The sequence below is a fragment of the Hipposideros armiger genome, unplaced genomic scaffold (genome assembly GCF_001890085.2).
Source record: "Hipposideros armiger isolate ML-2016 unplaced genomic scaffold, ASM189008v1 scaffold_79, whole genome shotgun sequence".
Taxonomy (NCBI): domain Eukaryota; kingdom Metazoa; phylum Chordata; class Mammalia; order Chiroptera; family Hipposideridae; genus Hipposideros; species Hipposideros armiger.
In genome coordinates this window covers 774,693-790,295 of record NW_017731429.1, presented here as the reverse complement: position 1 = coordinate 790,295, position 15,603 = coordinate 774,693, and the positions used below count along the sequence as shown (strand labels likewise).

The 15,603-nt window shown below is 47.2% G+C and overlaps 1 protein-coding gene and 1 long non-coding RNA gene across 7 annotated transcripts in view; one reads left to right on the top strand and one right to left on the bottom strand.

Annotated features, from left to right (window-relative positions):
• The window catches only part of TMEM135 (transmembrane protein 135), a 307,887-nt gene that overhangs the window by 231,494 nt on the left and 60,790 nt on the right, over positions 1-15,603 (top strand). For 5 of the 6 annotated variants that reach the window (XM_019643514.1, XM_019643511.1, XM_019643509.1 and 2 more), the window contains one exon: positions 14,662-14,832. The exons of the other annotated variant lie outside the window; for it this stretch is intronic. The gene's annotated coding sequence lies outside the window, so the exon portion shown is untranslated. The remainder of the gene's footprint in view (positions 1-14,661; positions 14,833-15,603) is intronic. 6 annotated transcript variants of the gene reach the window in all.
• LOC109383263 (uncharacterized) lies at positions 4,996-10,646 on the bottom strand. The gene is made up of 3 exons (XR_002124146.1): positions 9,561-10,646; positions 7,742-7,805; positions 4,996-5,193 (listed from the first exon to the last, which is right to left on the bottom strand). It is a non-coding gene; the product is annotated as an uncharacterized LOC109383263 (long non-coding RNA).

Below are 15,603 nucleotides of genomic sequence, written 5' to 3'. Positions count from 1 at the left end.
TGCTCAAGGGTTGACTATTTGAACTGGCAGAAGAAAGAATTACTGAACTTCAGGATAGATCAACAGATATTATATAAATCAAAAAACAGAAAGAAAAAAGAATGAAAAATGAACAGAGCCTCAGAGGAAGATGGGGCATCTTTAAGTGCATCGATACATGCCTAGTGGGAATGCTAGAAAGAGAAAAAAGAGTAGAAAAATATTTGAAGAAATAATGGCTGAAAACTCCCCATACTTATTTAAAAAAAAAAAACTATAACTTATACATCTAGGAAGCTCAATGAACTCCAAGTTGGATACACTCAAAGAGATCCCCAGACACATAATACTAAAAATGCTAAAAATCAAAGACAAGGAAAAAACCCTTAAAAGCAGCAAGAGAAAAATGGTGCAGCAGAAAAAATTGGAGGCTAGAAGGCAGTGGGGTTACTCAAAACTCAATATGAGTTAACAATCCGACTTTTAAAGTGGGCAAAAGATTTGGTACATGAATGACAAATAAGCACATGAAAAGATGCTCAAAATCCTTGCACATTAAAACCAGAATGAGATGCCACTACACACTTACTAAAAAGGATTATATAGGTTGACCCTCAAACCAGTGCAGAGGTCAACCTGCTGCACAGTCAAAAATCCTTAGGGTATATTATTTTTACTATTAGGAGGGTTTCACTCAATTGGAGATTTTTTTCAGTATTGTTTTTAATGCTTTTATAGTAAACAGTCTTTTCAGTGTGACAGTAAGAATAGTGGGAAGCCAGAACTGCCAAAGATAAGAAATTAAATTCTCCCATGTCTAAGATAAGACTGAAGAGTCACAGGCCCAGGAGGCCCCAGAACCTTGCACGGCGCTTTCCTCCTGGGCCTGGGGGTGCCAGGGCCACGCACAGGAACATGTGACAGTCTGAGCCTCTAGACATCAGAAATAACTCCTGCTGTCCACCCCCATGCCTTCATACCATCACGAATGTCCCCATTTTCTTTTTCATCTTCCCCAAAAAGGAAGAACAATTGTACCCTTCTTTTTCCTGTAATGCTGCCAGAGTGCTGTCTCTTTATTTCTCTTAGTTCTGCTTTTCCTAACATTTTGATATCTTACCGCCCTAAACTGTGACCAAACAGGAAGAGCCAGAAGCCTCTTCTACTAAAGCTTCAAGCAGGTTGACCACCATGGGAAAGTGGCTGGATGTGGTGCCGGGCCAAAAAGTTTCTCCTGCAGGTAGCCCCTACTTGGGAGGTTCGAAGAAGAAGATCCGCACCTTCTTGAGGAGCTTGTGACCTACAGGCAGATACTGCCTGGCCCCGAAGGTCGCTCGTTGTGACCTGAGCCTTGTACATAGCCCACAGGCTTAAATAAGGCTTAACTAAGGAAATTGGAGGAAGCATTGGAAACAATGGTTCATTCACGCTAAGCACTCAGTACAAATGTCAGCAATTATTATTTTTTCCATAGGCTGGTTCAGCAAACAGTCAATGAACCTGTATATAGAGATTTGTATTTGACAATTGATGCAATACAGTATTAACCTCTTAATGGCAGGAGAATTTTCTAGGAAACCTAGCCTGACTTTCTTCCATGGGGTGGGGAAGGTGGGTGGTTGTAACGCTGATTTTGTGGAGTTTTTGCTTCAGACACAGCTGCTTGTTCAGTTTCCTGATCGCATCCAAAAAGCAGACTCATTTCCTTTCGCTCAAACCTGCCCCCTCTCCTCTCTGTCAGCCTCGAGTGGCCTGACTCTTCTTCTTGTCACCTGGGCTCAATCTTCTATTTCTCCCTCTTCCTTACCCTGACCATCAAGTCCTAGATTCAAATTCTGCAGCACCTTGCATCTGCCTCTTTCTCCCCATCCCCCCCCCCACCTCATTATGTTCCAGAATGTAAGCTCCAGGCCAGAAGGGTGTTGTGTATGAATAGCCCCTGATCCGTCATAAGCCTTTTGGGGTCAGTTGAATGTTGAGTGAATTACCTGGTCACCAGTGCTGCTGTCATTTTCCCTAAAATCTCCCTGCACATATGCCTCTGAAAAAGATCTCCTAAAAATCGACCTAATTATTCCCTTGCTTTAAACCTTTCAGTGGCCTCTCTTAGCTCTCGGGAGAAGCGCACAAACCCAGCACCTCGCTTACAGGGCCCCCTCGACTCGGTCCCAGGTTATCCTTCAAGTTCCGCCCTTCCCTGCGGTACCCCTTCCCACAAAACCCCACAGCCACACTTGCTCGTCCCTGGGCCAGCTGTATGATATTGCTGTTTTGCCTTTGTGAGGCCAATCCCTTGGCTTGGAATGTCCTTTCCTTTGTCACCTGCTGAAATCTTTTTCATCCTTCACAACCTCAGGCCTCGTTTTTAAGCTCCTGATGTTCAGCAAGGTATCACTTCATCTGTGCCTCACGGCTTATAAATTGAAACTCTTGTCGTCCTGTCTTACAGTTGGGCTAACTGTAAATATCTGAGCATATGAGTCCTATGAAGGAAAGGACCATAGCTTGGTGATTTTTAGTCCTTTATGCCTAGAGCAGTGCATGGCAGAAAGTAAGTGCCTGGTATATGGTGGAGATTCTTGTTATTTTTTATGTAGACCTTACATTAATTACATTATTGTAATTAATGTGATTGTGATGACAGAGAGACCAGCCTGACCAAAACCCAGAGAGGGTGGATTACAGGATGGATGGGAAAATGCGCAGTGTTGATACGGTGTTGCCATCATTACAGTCGCTGTGGTAGTGACTGACTTGATCCTTGTCGCACGGGCTGGTCCTCTGGGCGCCTGTCATGCCAGATGTGGCCACCAGGTGGCACCCGTGGTCCATGAGCGCTGGTCACCACGCTAAGTTCGGGCTCCAGCTTCAGCTCCTCTTGGTCATCAGCAAAGCTCCTGCGGAAACCCACGGGGGCCCAGGGGACGTCCAGAGCAAGCCAGGCCAGATGGTCGGCCCTGCCCCACGCTGGTGCTCCGGGTCCTAGGAGATCGAGAGGCTGCAAACCCAACCTCCGGCTCTCCCAGCCCCAAGTTCACGTCTGCCCCCGCTGCGCCTCCATGCAGGTCTGGACCAGAGGCCCGCTCCTCGTGCCTCCTTCCCCATGCCTCCTTCCCCATGCCTTTGCTTGTGTTTATTCTGTTTCCTGGAAACTAGGTGATCCCCCTCTCCCACGTAGCCTGTCTGGCCATTACCAGGGCTGGCAGGAAGTGCTAGGGGAGGTGAAGTCAGCCTGGGCCGCACACAGGGAACTATCAGCTCCCTCCTTCATGGAGTGCCCGCTGCAGTGGTATATACGCACCTAGAGGCCTGGGTCTGAGCAAGTGTGTTCTCCAGGAAGCTTCCCACTGCCCTGCCTCCCTGCACCCAACCCCACCCTCAGACATGCCCACATCTGCCTGTCCCTGTTCTTTATGACCAGCCACTGACTGGCTTTTCCTCTAACAGATGACTTGCAAGAAATGGGTGTCACAGTACATTGTGGGGAGATTTGGGGCAGCCTTATGCAAGACACCCTGAGGTGCTCAGGCAGGTACCCGGGTGCCTCTGGGGCTAGGCCGGGTCACACGTGCCCCCTCGCTTCTGGAGCTGTGTCTCAAATTCATGGCTCCAGCGCAGGCTTCTTGCCTCACGGGCCTCGGCTCTGTGGGCGCCCAGATCTTGTCCCACAACTGCCAGTGGGACTCCAGGCACAGTCGGTCTGGACTGTCCACTTCCCATAGAAAGCTAAGAGTTGTTCTTCTTTGGAAATGAGAGTTCTTATTCTAAGTGTACATGAGATCATGGAAATAGAGGGGTTTAGTCTGTGCTGAAGCACAGAGGGGCAGTGGTAGAACCCTCATATATTCGTGTATTCAGGTATTGTATCAACCACATCAGTGCATGGTGCTGAAAGAGAGGGTGCTTTTGAGGTGTTGATATGGCCTCTATGACAGATGTAAGGTGCTTCATTTCCCCTCCCCCCCCAACACTACACACACACACACACACACACACACACACACACACACACACTTAGAGATGTGTCACACGGGGGGACCCAAGCCAGGTAGGCTTCCTCCTTGGGCCTGGTGTGTGGAGGGGAAGTAGGGCAGAGGGGGCCATTTTGTACCTGGATCACAGTCAGGAAATGACTCCTCTCCCCCAAAAGCTTTAAATACCTTTTCCCCCACCAAAGAAAACTCACAGGGTGAGAATACCTCTGAGAAAGGACCCCAAGACTTAAGAGGGAGAGCTGCGTTGACTCAGGTTGTGGGCCTTGAACCAGGAGGGCCTCACAGTGGAGCCAGCCTCCTGGCAGTTCCAAGCTCATGCGGCTGAGACACTCCTCAAGTGAACCCCAAGAACAAGCACCAGTAGAGGCGTAATTACTTCTGTGACTCCCATCCAAACCCTAGTGCTGAGGACGGGAGAGCAGCCCGAGGAGAGGAAAGACAATCAGCAAAACTTGGGGCCTGCTGAGGCGAGGGGCTGAAGCGGACCCCAGGAACAGGGGGTGCAGGAGTGTGGGGCTCTCCCCAGCCCTCAGGGAGGAGCCGGGAGCTAATACCAGAACCCACTGTTCACTGGGGTGCTTGAGCCAGTGCACCGAAATGCATCTTGGGAAACCACAAAAACGCTAGACACGTAGTTTCTTTCTAAACTCCAAGCAGAACAAAACAATTTTTAAAATTTCAGATGCATCACCCCCTCCAACATCACTCCCTCCACACACCAGTGCCTTCTCATGATGCTGATCTTCCAGGTTTCATAATTTCTGTAGCCTAGCAACTGTCTGGCTCTAGCTCCTGGTGAGCATTGTAGGAGAGTCCCAGCCCGAAGGGGCCTGAAAAGGGGGCATATCTTTTACACCCCTAAAATGAGCACCAGGCCTGTCTTCCTAAACTGCCTCCCAGAGGTCGCGTGGGATGAGATGAGACAACGCTTGAGAAAAAAGCACTTTGCAAAGCGTGGAGTATTGCTATTGGTCATGCACAGAGTTATATCAAGTCAGTTGATTGGCCCAACAGCCTGTCACAAGTTTAATTAATTGCTTAGCATTTATTTGAATTCACGTGTCAATTTGGGCCTCTTCAAACTACTGTTACTTTGCAGAAGTCCAAAGTTGTCACCAATTTTGTTGCAAATTCCCAGAGATGAGGGCAGTTCATGTTCTTACAAACACTTCTGCTTCCATGACATTGATCCAGACAAGAAACTCAGCTCCTCCTCAAGCTAAAAAAAAAAAGAGAGAGAAAGGAAGGAAGGAAGGGAGGGAGGGAGGGAGGAAGGAAGGAAGAAAAATTACAAAGTGTTCATGAGTGTGATAGAGTTTGCTGAAATTTTTGGGGGGGGGGGAGACGGACAGGTTTACACACAGCCATGAAACACTCAAATTGAGCATCAGACACCCTTATTCTTATAGTTTCCTGGCACTAAGCTATCTCTGGGTTCAGGGTCTGGATTGTACCCAGCTTTGGGGGCAATTTCATTGTCTAGACCTGGGCTTACACTAAATTCTCTCCCGTGCTTCCTCTCCTTCCAATCTCCCTTCTTCTGTTTGATACCTCTCCCTCTCCAGAGCAAAGCAAATTCCTCTCTTTTTCTCATAGGACCACTTTAATCAGTGGCTTTGCAGCTGAGTGCTGGTCAGCCTCACCTCTACCCTAAGGTGCTTGTCAAAGGATTGTCCCAAAACAAAAGGAGTTCCCTTCCTAAGAGGAACTCTGGGGCCAGCTGTTGAGATGACGTTTTCACCTCCTGACATTTATCGCAACAGAAGCCAGAAAATATTTTCAATAGCTTGGATGTTGGGGACAGACTTGACCTGGGAAAAAAACGACCTACATATTTTGTTTAAAATGAAATTATGAAGAAAACTCATGAATGCCATGGAGGAAAAGAGAGAAAGCTCTCCCAGAAATCCAAGCAGCCCTTTCCAGTAGCTCAGACCAGAAGGGAAGCAAATGTGTTCCTCAGCTTAACACCTGATCCCCAAGTCCCCCAGGCCTTAGTGGTGTGGGGAAGCCATCTGGGTCCTGAGACCCTGCAAGCTAAGGTTCCTGGAGGGAATGGAGGTCAGGTTTACCTGGACATCTAGAGACACAGGGTGACGGGGAAGCTGGAGTCCGGAGGTGAGGAGTGAGACCTGCTGGGATGGACTCTCCTGGGGCCAGCATCAGGCTGGGTACCGTGGCTCACTCCTCCCACTGTGACACACACTGGGAAAGCATGTGATTCCCAGTCCCCCTGGGCAGGCTGAGGTTTAGGGACCCTCCTCTGCATCCCTGCAGCTGGCTGGTTATCCAGTCGTATACTGTCGCTGTCCGGGTGTCATCACCTGGTTGGTGACTTGCCTCTCCCTCCCTAACTGCACTTCCCTGCCAGCAGGCAGCAGGTCCAAGTTATTGCTCTGTGCCTGGTACTCAGGAGGCAGGCAGTCAATGTGGACAGAAGGGAGGAAGGCATGATTGGCTCCCTGGCGGGGGTCCTGGGTCTGATTTCTGGCTTCTCCACTGACTGACTCAGCTCTCTGGCAAGTTTATAAACCTCTTTAAAATGTCACTTTTCTTAAAATGGAATGGAAAGAGATGCCTTGTCTTGAAGACGTAAGGATCTACTGAAATAGACAAGAAAGTGCTTGGAAAGTTGAGAGGACATGGTGGTTGGGTCAGTGGCTCACAGGCTCGGCCCCATCGCCAGCAATGTCAAGGACAGTGCTTGACAGGGTGTCACATGTGTACTCATGCTTTGCCCCACAGCCCCAAGAGCGCAGCTACACTTTCCTGCTAATTTAACTTGGGAGAAATGGAGACTCAGAAGGCTGAGTCCCCTGTCCTGAGCCACCCAGCTCTCTCCTAACAGAGCTGAGACTGGAGCCAGGCCTTGAAACTGCCGGCTTCCTCCCAGCTGGGCAAGGGCTGGGGAAAGGCGGGCAGCGCCTGGGAGGGCAGGGGCCATGCTGGCGTTAGTAACCAGGATGATGCAGAAGCTGCGGGGGTGTGCATGCTGATTTTAGAAGGCATGTTGGACATGAACTCTAGGGTTCTGGGCTTCTACCAGGGAGAGCCTGAATGTAAAGAAAAGAACGATTGGGATGTAGTCACCGTTTAAGTAAATTGCACCCACTCTCTCATCCTTAATCCCCCTTCCTTTACTCCGCCCCAACCTGCGCCATTTTCCTCCTGTTAGTGCCACGTGTGGGCCCCCAGGCCTCTCACCTTGTTTGTCCCCCACACGCTGCTAGGGCCAGGGGTCCTACATGCAGGAGGGACTGAATTCATGTTTCAGACTAAGCAAATGAAGAATGAATGATAAGTGGGTGACTCGGAAGGACAAATGGGCACTACACTGTTAGTCCCTTATGTAGTATTGCTCCTCCATTTGAGAGCTCCGACATTCACCCAGCTCTCGCGTGGAAAGCCTGGCATTGTGACACCTTCGTGAAGGATTCTTTTTAGGGGATTCTGCCTCTCTGTGCCCCAGTGTCTTCACTTGTAAAATAGGAACACTATTGTTACCTCGTAAGCTTTTTGGAGGCCCAAATAAGTAGTGTCAAATGGGTGATAAAAGGTGCTAGGTCAATTGTAACCTCTCATAATATTATGTATTTTGTTATGGGAAAGGCAGCCGTAGCCTGCTTCACTGTTCTGCTCACCACCTCCCTCCAAACTCTCACCCTCACACACAGGAGGTCCCTGCATGTGCACATATGTGTGTACATGTTTACACTGTGCAAACTTACATGCATGTCTCCAGAGCACACAGATACCGTAACACTCACATGTACACATGTCTTCTTCCTCAGCCCCAACAAGCCTGAAAACACGACCATGTCCTGCTGCCACCTGTGTTCAATGAGTGAAAGGTTTTTGCAGTATTTCCTCTCAGGTCATAATTTCCTGATAAAATATTACTAGACATTTCCAACAGTAATCACTGGCCCGTGGTTTTTCCCATAAAAGCCACCTGGACCTCCTGAGAGAGGGCTGTCATTCTTGCCTCCCCTGCTCATGATGAATGTTTGTGTACCGAGACCCTTGGCCTGGAACAAGGTGACCCTATAATGAGTCCCCAGTAGGGCTTTAGCCCAGGAAGGGTCCTGGTGTGTGGCTGGGAGCCCTTTCTCCCATAACTCTCAGGCAGCCAGTCCTAGTACATGTCCCCCTTCCTGAGGCCCAGTGCTCTTCAGTTCCTCATCCCCACACACCTCAAGCTGAGGAACAGACTCAGTGGGGGATGGGGAGAGACACAGTGATAATGAATTTGATTCTGAAAATGTTGAATTTGAGATAGCCGGCACATCCAGCTAGAGGACAGCTTTGGAGTTAATGGGAGAGATCTCAACTATAGATAGATAAATTTGGGGCTTTTCTGCATATTTATAGTATATTAGGAATTACATTTAATTACTAGAATCAAAAACTGGAAGAAACAGTGGCTTAAACAAAATAAAAGTTTATTGTACTTAACATTAAAGTACTAGTGTATTGGCTGCATGCTATCTTTTAGGGACCAAGGAAACCTATCTTTTTGCTTCATCATTTTAATATGTGGCTTCCATCTTGGAATTGCTTCATTGTCAAATATGGCTGCCAGAGCACCAGCCATCATCTTTGCATTCCAGGCAGGAAGCAGGAGAAAGGGTGAAAGGTTAAAGAAAAGTGCCTGTGTCTGCAACTGTGTACCTTCCTTGATTATCTTATGTGTCAGCCCCCTATTCTGCATTCTGAAAGGATTTCCCTTATTCATTGGCTCTTGGGTTCCCTGAGCCTATTTGTCCCTATTCCACCTTGGTCTAAATTAGAAAAGGACGCCCCTCTAGGTGTTTGCAGCCTTGCTGGTATGTGACTTTGGCAAGCAGATAGTGCCTTTGTGCTAATGAGGAGATGACAGTCCTTGTCCCAGGTGCATGCAGCCCTGTGCCAGAGAGAGTGACTTGGAGAGTGGAGCACAGGCTGGGTGTCAGCCCCTTCACTGGGCATTTTTGTGCAGTGCTCAACGTGCACATCTGTAGATGGTGACCCTGAGGGTCCCTGGCTCCCCTCTCAGGGTGGGTTTGTTCATAGTCCTCCATGGACATATCTGAGGATTGTTTGGAGAGGATGGCCTTCCTGAATTGCACAGCTTCAGCAGCTCCCATGCTGTAGGTGTGGGTTTGCAGATTCCGGGATTATATTAGGGGTTTAACAGTCATGGGTTGTTGCAGGGCCAGTACATGAATGACATGATCCAAGAAGAGTGTGTAATCAAAAGAGAAGAGAGTCTCACATCCCTGAGAAACACTAAGATTTAAGAGGTTGGTGAGAGAATTAGGAATGGCTAAAGAATACTGAGAAGGTAGGAAAAGAAGCCAGGAGAGAGGAAAGAGAGAGAGGTGGCAAGGAAATCAAAAGAAGAGCGATTCAGGGAGCGCCTGGCAACAAGGCGAGAGGGTGGTACAAGTCGTCCGATGAAGCCAGAAATGGCCATGGAATCTGGCTTTTGACCTTCAATTACACTTTGACCCCTCTTATGAAAATTACCTTACTCTACCTGGATAGCCTTGTGTGGAGTGTGTGTGTGTTTCCAGCTTTCCTGAGTTAGTAATCCTTTTCACTTACCTGTGACACTGGCCCTGATGAGAAATCCTTCTGCCTTAGGCTTTCCTCCTTCAGCTTCTGGCGTCAACTCTCTCCTTGTTTTCCTTCCACCTCTGATGGCTCCTTCTCATTCTCATTGTCACAGTGCCCCTGGCTCTTCTCCCCAGGGCTTGGACATCAGCCTGCTGCTCTTGGACCCATGTGCCCCTATTGACAATGACATTCATTCCTAAGGTTTCAGTTCTCGTGGTGATAGTTCCAAATGTATTGATTTCTCCTAACTTGTCTCTTGAGCTAAGACACATTTTGGATACACCCATTTGGATGACCCCGATGTATCTCAGACTCACTCACTGTATTAGGACAAAAACAAAACAAACAAACAGAAAACCCCAGAATTTATGCAACAAAATGAAATTATTGCTTCATATAACTGGAAAGTCCAAGCTATGTAAATTCCAAATTTCAAGCATGCCTGGATCCGGAGCTTCAAGCTGTGTCCTCTGGGTGGTCCTCCTGTCTCTGTTTCTCTTTGTTTCTCTCTGTCTGTGATTACTTCATCTCTGCTTTAGTTGCTGACAAGCTTTCTCCACCTAATGGGAAGATGGCCCTGGCAGCCTCCACTCACATGCTACCAATTATCAACCCTAGAGGAACGATGATTTTAAAAACATAGATATGGAAGAAAATTCTCCAGGAAGATTATCGTTGGTCCACCTTGGGCTGTGTGCTTGCTACTGGCCCATTGACTTTGGTTGAGATCTGATGGCTGGCAAAGCTGAGTCATGGGTGGCATCCTCTGGGCAGGGCTGAGTGGAAGGGATGAGGTTAGGACCCCACAGCCACACTGTGTGTGTTATTCCCCCTTCCCTCTAGCCAAACAGCATCATTTGTTGTTTCTCTATGTCCTTAAAAACTCTGTAACACTGTTCCTTTGAATGTAATATTCCCCATGTTTTAATCCCAATTCTTTTTCTAGCCAATTCCTGCTGATCCATTATACTTGGATTGACTCACCTCCTTTAAGAAGGCTTCCTGCATGCCTCTGTTGGATGACAAGCTTATAGTGATTCTGTGAGACCTTGGGAGTTCCTCTATCATAACAGTTCTGTAATTATTGGTTTTCTTGTCTGTGTTTTTCCTGTTCTGTGAGATACCTCAGAACCAGAACCACCCCTTCAACTGTGTCAAGTGCAGCCCAAATGTATGTTGAATTGAATTGATTCAATGATTGAATTTCAACAAAATAGTAGAACACAGCAGTGAGCAACTACGCTTGCTAATGAAAACCTGTATCTTTGGCTCAAAGATAATGAAGGCCTTCTAAGGCAAATTTCACCATTTTCGGAACCTGTATTATGGTTGTGATGCAGTGTATATTAAAGTCAGAGAGACATAGGTTCAGGTTATGGCTGCACCTCTTACTACCTCTTCAAGCCTGGGCAGGTTACTTAATTATCTAAGCCTCAGGTCTTTATTTGTAAAGAAAATAAGTAATATCTACTTCATAAATTGTGAGGATTAAAATGAGAGAAAGCTCATGTGAGCAGCTCGTGGGGTTATTACACAGAAGCACAACACGCTTCATTTCCCCTTCTGCCTTAGGTACTGACTCTCCCCCTTGGGGCAGTATGGGTTATAGCTCTTGTGTTTGTCCTGTTGTAATTATTCACAGTCACTCTTTTACTCTAAACAGTGTCCTAGTTGAGATGATAAATTATATGGTCACCCTGTTAACAAACTCTGACATGCCATCCAACCTGCTGCCGACAGTGCAGACCTGATTTCTGCTAAAATGGCAACTGGGAGTCATGGTCCCAGGGCGGTTGCATCCTGTACTCAGCAGAGACCTCTGCAGCCATCTTGGCACGTATGTGCACTTGAAGGCTAAGTCCAAATATCACCAACCAGTCAGCGGCATTCAGAGGCTTTGTTTTCCTAAATGAGGCAGAGAGAGTTGCTTTTCGGCTTCAGAAGACAGACTCCATTTTCTTTTCCCTAAACCTCATCTTCCAGAACCTCAGCTGTCTGCCTGGGAGTAAAATTACTGTACTTCCACTCAGTGCTCAATCTTTAGTCTCTTGGTCTTTATTTTTATAACAGCACTTAGTTGAAAACACTGTTTGACTCTAAATGAAACACCCTTCTATGATTGAAATTTTGGCATTTGTTGCTATCCTAGACTGAGTTCCTCAAAGATGGGAACCACGTCTTGCTGCCATTGTGTCTCTATCATCCACCACCAGTTCCTGGCACATAGTAGATGTTTGACATGTGTGTACTGAATGGGTGGATAATGAACATGAATGAGATGGACAAACCTGCCCTTGGCCTTGAGTGAATTTACCAGACTGGGGTGGGCTTTACGCCATACTTACATGGCTCCATGAATGTAGGGCCTAGATTTATCTCAAGTAGTCCCAGGAAATAAGTGGCCTGGGTTTGAGATGTCTCAGTGACTTTGTAAAGAGTCCCTTTGGCTTCTTTCAGGGAGTTAGCCAAAATACCACTGTTAATTGCCCAAATGAGATCTTCCTGTAATCAATATTTATTAGCAATTATTTTTTTAAAAAAGCCCATAACATGAGTTTTCATCTCTTTTGATGGTAAAATGCAGAGGCTTTATAGAAAAAAACAAAACAAAAAAAACCCCAAAAATGAATGAGTGAGGAAAGGATTGAAGGGAACTTTGAATGAAGTAAACAGGAAGGACAGTCATTCATCCCTATGCATATAATTCATATTTCTGTTTGGTTCTTCGATCTTAGGTTGGAGCCCATGATTCAGACTTTGCCAGCATCCTAGAGCTTGTGGAATACCAGGATCCATTCAGCCTTGCATTTCATCACCTATATTAGTCATGATTTGGTCAGAATGGAAGTCACTAGGTATTTCAAGTAGAGGGAGGTGTAATACAGGGAACTGAGATTCCCACGGCCCCTGAAAGGTGGAGATGTCTGTTTTCAGGAAGTCGCGACGTGCAGAGGTCTCAGCAAGGCTGCCCCACTGACCTCAGCTGTAGCTCCAAGGGGAGTAATTCCCAGGAGGCTGCCCCCAGGTGCTGGGAGCTGTGGTTGCTGCCTCAGCGGCTTGCAACACCAAAAAGGGGCCATGGCTCTCAGGGTCTACCTTCACCAAATGCCCCCGTGCCTGCAGACAGCTGCCCCTGGGACATAGGGACTTCTTTTTTTCTCAGTTTTCCAGAACTCTTCAAGGGTCTCTCCTTGGCAGAAATGACCCAGAACCATACTGGAAGGCCATTCTGGAAAAAGCAGTTCCGGACATTTCCCCAGAGTAAATGGATACAGATGTTGTAGAGCTGATTACAAGACAGTCCTGACTATATATATCTAGTCACATTCATTCATTCATTCATTCATTCATTCATTCAATCTATCAATAGTTAATGAGACTTGCTACACTCTAGAGTCTATTTGTACAAGTCTTTTTTCTCTAAGACCGAGCACTATCTTCCATAGTATGTGGTACAATTTTGGGTACTCGGGTAGATGTGCACTGATTGCCTAAAACTGACCTTAAACATGGCTAGCCTACTATTTCCAATGGAGGAGGCTGAAGTGAGAAACATCGTTTACATACACCTGTATGGATAAATAGATATTTCTGTCTACGTGTTGTTATGCCTCACTATTCTAAAGGTATAATGGGCTCATTAAAGACAACTTAAAGGAAAATTAAAATTTTTTAAATTTGATTTTGTTCATTATTCATCACCATTTTTAGTTTGTTTGCCTTTTCAGTTATTTTTCTGGGTTTTTTTCTTTTAGATAATATTAATATTATTACTTTATATATTTTCCTTAATATTATATTATAGGCATTTGAATGTTATTATATTTGTAAACGTTTTAATAGCTGAGGGATAGTCCATTGAGTGGGCTTATTATTGTCTAATCATTCTCCTCTTGTAGGAAGTTGAGATCGTTTCCAATATCACGTATTATTTAAGCCTTTGTTTTCCTTGGAAGTTGGTTGGTAGGTTGGGTCGTGGCTGAGTGTGGGTTTGCAGCCTCTCTCCCAGCTCTTGATATGACCAAGAGGGCTGGAGGGTGTTGTCGGCTCAGGGCTATAAGTGCACAGTGTTAGTAGAACCCCTCGTTCATTGGCCAGAATGGACATCTTTGCCCCCCTGGGACCCTGGCTTTAGTGCAGAGGAAGGAATCCTCTCCTGGACAGCAAAGAGGAAAGCTGGCTTCCAGTCTGGCTCTGGAAGTTCTCTGCTGTGTGACACTGGGCCCGTGTCCTCACCTCTCTGACCCCATTTTCTCTCATTGGAGAGTATAGCCTGTCAGTCTATGGACCCCTCTAGCTCTGCTGCTCTTTGCATATATTTCGTCTGTAACCTGCCTTGGTATGAAAACTGTCATGCTGCTCTGCTCCCATTCTGATTGTCAGGCTGGCTTTTCCTCTTGGGGATGTTTTGCAGCTCTCAGCTCAGGGGCTGAGGTCTCTTCCCAGCTCCCTGCATTTGCCCAGGCTGTTTCTTTCCTCTACATCCATTGCCTTTCTTCCCAACTCAGAGGTGATGTTTGTGCCGTGCGCAGCTCAGGGGACCCATTTTGCTTTCCCTTCTTCTACTCAGTACAAACTACGGCTTAGATGTTTGCTCCTTGAAGAAGTCTCTTCTGTGTCGGGGCTGCTGCCACTCAGTGTCCTGGCCCTATGGCAGCCCTTATCACAACAAATCGACAAATCTTGTGGCTGGCTGCACTTGCCCAGTTGACTGTGAGTTCCTCGAGGCACACACCTAGCCTCCCTCATCTGCAGCACGGTGCCTGGGGGTACCTGGGGTGTTCGTGACTGTGGTGAATAAGCAAATAAAAGTGCTCCACTCCAGCGAGCTTGCTTTGCACGGACAAGTCCAGAGCTGGCAGAGTTCAGACCCAAGCCTGAAAAACAGGAAAGCGACTTGTGGAGGTTTCCTTTGTTTTCCTCGTGGAGCAGGATGCACATTTCAGTGCCTAGAATCCCAAGCTGTAGGGTTTTACCTTATCAGCGATATCCATTTCAAGCGTCTCTTTAAATGCTAACCCCAGCCTCTCCCCAGGGATGGCTGGCAGATTCAGCGTCACTCTGAATAATTTTCATTCTTTTTGTGCAGAGAGCAGGGATGGAGTGACTGTCATCTGGATGCCTCTGGAGCCCCCTGGTCTGCACTCCAGGTTGTCTCATTGCAGCTTGCTCCGCTGCCCATCTTAGCAGCTCACCCTCTTGCTTTGAGAAAAGGCTACTCCTGGTGTGCTCCCTTGAGGAAATGGAGGTAGAAATAAAAGTGAGTAGCATTGACTCATTTAATCTCCATGACCACCTTTCCTATAATAGATGAGGAAGCTGGTACCCCGAGAACTTGACTAACTTGCCCAAGTCACAAAGGTTAAGTATCAGAGATGGGATTCAAACACGAACTGGGGGGGGGGGGGCAGGCCGAATGGTTCAATTGATTAAGAGATCACTCAAGAGTGTGAGCTCTGAGCAACAAGGCTGCTGGTTTGATTCCTGGTCCGAGCTGAGCTGCCGCTGAGCTGCCAATAGGTGGCAGGATGGCTCAGCTAAAAAACAAAAAAAAACCCAAAAAAACCTGTGAACTTGGGTCCAAATTCCACAGTACTGCCCAGAGAAGAAAACCAACACTGCCCTTTATTGAAGGCTTCTTGGGAGCATGTTCTGTGCTGAACAATGCTATACACATATTACCTTGTATGAACCCTTACAAAACCCCATGCGCAAGGCAGCTTGTGGTGGCCCCATTTGGCAATAGGATGAAGACACCAGAGCAGTTGGTGCAGGGTCACAGGGCTACTAAATGGCTTCACCTCAAGTCTGCCTTGGACCCTGTCTCTCTCTGCCTGTGCTTCTTCCTCCTCTGCCTGCCGTGTTTACTCAAAGGTGAGAGCTGCTTTCAGCTCACCGCCATGTAGTGGAGTTCGGTATTTGTCCCAGGAGAGCTATAGGGAACAGCCTGGAGCCAGTCACCCAGGCCCTGCCAGGGGGTGCCTGTGGACCCTGAATCTTGCACTCCAGAAATCTCCGTCAGTGAGCCACA